This window comes from Drosophila sechellia, unplaced genomic scaffold (genome assembly GCF_004382195.2).
Source record: "Drosophila sechellia strain sech25 unplaced genomic scaffold, ASM438219v1 Y_38, whole genome shotgun sequence".
In the NCBI taxonomy this organism is placed as follows: Eukaryota; Metazoa; Arthropoda; class Insecta; order Diptera; family Drosophilidae; genus Drosophila; species Drosophila sechellia.
Genome location: NW_022611406.1, coordinates 27,371 through 32,844, shown reverse-complemented (window position 1 = coordinate 32,844; position 5,474 = coordinate 27,371).

Below are 5,474 nucleotides of genomic sequence, written 5' to 3'. Positions count from 1 at the left end.
CACACTACCACATAACACGTCCCATAAATCTGAAGCTATCAGAAGACTGCGCATGGACATTGAGCAAATGTCATAATTGCTCTCATCGAGCTTATCAATTTTCACTGTAATACTCATTTTGAATTTTTTTTTTTCGTATTGACAAATGCACTATTAATAGTCACTTTTCAAATCTTCTTTTTCGTAAAGACAAATTCACTCGATTTACCGCACCAAACTCGTGTCTGGGACCATAACCTTTTATGCGTGTTTATTGGTAACTAACTCAAATTATGTATGCTTGCTGCACGCAGGCAGCGTTAGAATATGCGAACAATGAGTGATCGCCGATCAGTAGCTAAACACTCAAAAAGGAATTAACCGTTGCTCGCAGGCAACTTGAGTTATTGAGTACACAAGTAGTTGAGTGATTCTTACATACATCATTGTTCATTATATATAGTCAACATGCATTTTTCAACAATTTTCTGCCAATTAGCATATCGTAATTATTAGAAAATCTGTGCACATAAAATGGTTCGTTTTTTTTTGAAAATTCTATTTCTGGGTAACATAGTCAAGTCGTTCAAGGTTATAGGGCCATTTGAGGCAAAATATATTTTCATTGATTATATTAATTGTGTCTCCTGTGTCTAGAAGGCCCTGTGTATACTATTTTTATGTATTCGTGTTGTCCGGGGCTGTTGACCGAAAATTTTCGTTTAGTTCAGAATAATTTTGATTTTGTTCGTTATTAATTTGTCAGGTTGGACCTGTTGTTGCCCTTCATTGATGAACACATGATTTTGACATGGATTGTATTGATTTTGGTCATAATACTGTTGTTCGTAATAATTAGGTTGGACTTGATCGAATTCTTGCGCGTCTTGGAATCTCATTTCCTCAATAGACATTTTAGTTCGCTCACATCAGAAAGTTAGTATTTTTAGATGTACAGGGTTGTTGTAGTTGAGTGCATGTATTTCCTCGAAAATGTGTTGTTTTGGGTATTTGGGGATTTGTTGGGAGGTTGTTGGAAAAGATTTTTTGAATTATGGGTTGTATGTTAATGTATTGTTTGGGTCTGAAATAATTAGATGCGTGCCACTTTGGTGGGGTGTTAGTCATCTGCTGTGTATAGCTAGGTCTAAATGGTTACATGTATTGATTAAAACCAGGTTGGAAGGTTTGGAAATATTGTGGGTAACTTGGGCGATATTGAGTTTGAACATTTGTATTGAATTTATGTGCTTTCGAATTCTGATCAGAATTTGAGTTTTTATTACGGTATTCTGGGTTTTTATTAAATTCAAAGGTTTTAAGGTTTCCTCTGAATGGTGTTTGAGTTTTAAATTCCGCGATGAGTCTTGCTTTGAGGGTAGGCCAATCTTCGATGTTCGGAAGTCCCAAAGATCGTGTAAGCTGTCCGTCCAAGTTCCTTTCTATGGCTCCCAGTAGAATCCCATGTTGTCGGACATAATTGGTTTGTTAGACCGAAATTACGTAATCCACTCTGCTAACAAAGGTGTGAAGGGTTTCTGGATCACCCTTGAATGGAATAATGTCTTTAAGTGCGGCAATAATTGGTTGTGACATTTTATTGTAAAATTTTAAATATTATGTTATTTATTTTTTTTTCGGATATAGTGTTATGTTTTCTAGTTTCACTCTTTTTTATTGTTAATTTTTTAATTTGGAGTTGTATTATGAAATAGCTTTATTGTTCCTTATTATTTTTATAAAACTTATTTTTTTTTTTACTTTACTTTCTTATAATTTTATTTGTTGTTTTTAAAACTTGATTGCCTTTGGACCTAATGTTTTTGTAGCCTATTTCACTTCCACTTTTTCCACTTGAAAAGTTTTTACGAATTTATTTTGTGAAATGTTTGGACCACTGAATAATAAAATTTTACTTATTTTCAACTCGAAGGTTCTATTTTCAGATACTTTTTGTATCCTACGTACTGCGCCAGTAAAATTAGCTGTCATATTTTTTTATTTGAGTTGAATAAATGTCCCGTCAGTTGACTAAGAACAACGCCGAGAAGAATTATTTAACGAAGGTTTTTATTGAACTTCTTTATTCGGATATCAGCTTAAGACTAAAAATTAAATGTTAATTTAATTGAGGAGAAGCGTCAGTATTTTAACAATATTTGTATTTCGGGAGGGCATCGCTCTTGGATTCTTAAGATTAGAAATAGATTCAAAGAGAGCAGTCAAATCTGCTTAGGTCAGGTTTTAGGATGTTTACAAGAACGGCTAAGTGCCGCTGCCACACAATTTTTATTAGAAACGGATGCTGCGCAGCTGCCATATATTATGTTTTATCTTTGAAATAATTGAAGTGGCCGGTTTGGACCACGCAAAAACGTCACTCCCCAAATTTACGTGTTTTAAATAATCGTGTTTTAGTAACTTTGGGTTGAAGATTCGTAGTATAGTTAATTGCATAACTCTATGTCTTCTATGTATTCTGTAATATCAGTACCGCAATTAGTTGTTGTTGTTCTTTTTCTACCTTGAGCTTATTAATTATGTCTATAATAATGTTAAGATCATGAGTTTTCAGGGAGTTTTCTGACATGTTGTTAATTCTTTCCTCTAACGTACCAAATAAGTATTTATATGATTTCCCTACTACGTTCAATCCAATTATTTCTCGCTTTTAGTTTATCGACTAAATACTGTATATGTGGTATATTGGGATAGTTGTTTGCTTCAGTTACTAGATTTTCGAACATTAGAATTGTCTTTGTTACATTTAACTAAAATAATGGTATTCGTAGCTGGTTGAAATTTCCATCGCTGCTGTTTGGAATATAAGATATTCATTCTTCGCACTTATTCTATTTACTTCGATATTGCTGCATTTGACCATGGTGATAAGTGATAATATGCAACTAAGCATTATAGAAATGTGTTGTGTCCTTTGCGCTTCTTTCGCTGGTCTGGAATTATCGTATTTGCTCATATTAAACTTTTTCTGTTTCTTAAATTTTGACTTATGATGATTGATTTTCCTGCCGCGGTTTGTTTCCTCAAAATGTTTACTGTCTATTTGTTCAATTCTTCCTGTCTTTTTAAATGGATTGGTGATTTTACTTTTTACGAGTGGAGCGTGTCTATATTTGATATAAAATATAGACAGGCTCCATTCGTAAAAAGTAAAACAAGTATAACTTCAAAATCATGTCTATCCTTATTGAGGTTCCTATCTTATCGATTTTGTTTTGTTGTACATTAAATCTGGACTTCCTGCATATAGATCGTTTAGTACTATTATGTTTAGTTTTATGATTATATACGTATAGGATTGTTTCAAATCTTGTACACCTATCTTCAATATTTTGTTCACTACCGATGATTCTTAGTTTTTTATTTACGGTCTTATGAAATCTTTCTATGTCAGTTACACCATTTTTGCTAGATGCTAAAGAAATTTTTACGCCTTCAGACCTTAATAACCTTACAACTATGCACATAAAAGCAGAATCTTTGAATTTTCCCTTGAGATAAAAATGTATCACGTATTTTTCCCTTGTATTAAATATTTCTAGCGTCTCGATGTTCTGTTTTTGCCAGATTACAAATTGTACATTTATTGATAATATTTTGTATAATCTTTTGACTATTACGGTAATAATACTCTTCTTTAAACGAATTAGCTGTTTTGGGTATACCTGGATGTAAAAGTTCCTTATGTTTCTTTGGGATTAAATCTTTAAACAGCATATCCGCTGTTTGCGATTTTGCCAACCATGACTACTTCTATTTTTGTGCGGCAAAGAGCATCCGCGACATAGTTTTCTTTGCCTGGAAGATATTTGATTTTATAATCCAATTCATTAAGTTTTATTTTTCACCTTTGTAATTTCATCTTTGGCTCTTTGATGTTATTGAGCCATACCAGTGGTTTGTGATCACTCAATATTTAAAATGGACTGCCGAATAGGTATGACCTGAAATATTTTGTAGCCCACACTATAGCTAACAATTCATTTTCAATAGTAGCATAGTTGATTTCGTGTTTGTTCAGCGTTCTGCTGGCATAACAAACGGGCTTATGGTTCTGTGATAGCACTGGACCAATAGCTACTTTTCTAGCGTCAGTTGTCAGAGAAAAGGGTTTTGAAAAATCAGTATAGATTAATATCGGATCTGAAGTTATCAAAACCTTTAGTCTTTCAAATGATTCAACGTAGTCTTTACATTTGATATCTATTAAAGCACCTTTCTTTAGTTTGAGGGTCATGGTTTAACTATTTTGGCAAAGTTAGGAATGAACTTGCGATAGAACCCACATAATCCCAAAAATTATTTTATCTGCTTAGGTGTTTTAGGTAATGGAAAATTTGTGATTGCTTTGGTTTTATTTGAGTTTGGTTTGATGCCATTAGTTGTGACAATATGTCCCCTAAGAGTTCAGTTTATTTCTTCATGAATTCACATTTATCTAGCTGCAACTTCAAGTTGGCGTCTCTCAGTTTCTCAAAGACTTTCTTTAGAGGTAAAATGTGTTCCTCCAATGAAGTGGAATAAACAATAATATCGTCCAAATAGACTAAACAATCTTTGTAGATCAAATCTTCCAGAAGATTATTCACACATCTCTGAAAAGTAGCTGGAGCATTTTTTAGGACAAAAGGCATACGAAAAAGATTAAGATCTCAACTACGTGCCATAACCAAAGCATCAAAAACAGAAGAAGGAGACCGCGTTACCAAAATGCCTCACTTCAAATGTTGCTAGTGACACAGTGGACAATGATGTAACCATATCGATCCCATGATCAACAATGAGTTAATCGCGGGTTGTTTTGTTGGGCTTGTGTTAAATTCGTTCTACATGTGTAATAATTCCCTCTTTGATTATTCGGTATGAAACTGGTTTTGATTTGTCATAAGTTGATTCGAATTTTGGGGTGGTTGTGTATTATTATTCTGATTCCTGCCAGGATAATAATTACTGTAATTGTGATTTCTATTACTGTAATATCTTTGATTATATTTTCCCCTGTTCCTACGTCTGTTCCCTTCTGATCTATCAGAACGGTGATTTTTGATTTTTTATAAATAGTGTCGATATCTTTCCGTGCCAATGACATATAAATTCTATCCGGCAGTTTTCGATCTATTACAGATTTAACAGCTTTATTTAACATTTCCATATAATTCGATTTATCTAATTCTAATTCTAACTTATCAAACATAATACAGTATTGTGATTCTAACTTCTCTATAAACATACAGATGCTTCCTGGGTATGATGTGTCTTATAGTTGCCTTATGAGTGTTATATAGGGTCTGTGGTCCTTGAATGCCATCGCCAGTGCTTTCTTCGTATCCACCCATATGTTTGTTGTTTATTGGGTTACGACCTCCAATGCTGAATCCACTAGTAACCGTTTCACTGCTCCATATATGACGTGTGCTTGTCTGGCATCTTGTGTTGGGTATAAATTGAGTAGCTGTTCTACTTGGTAAACGAAA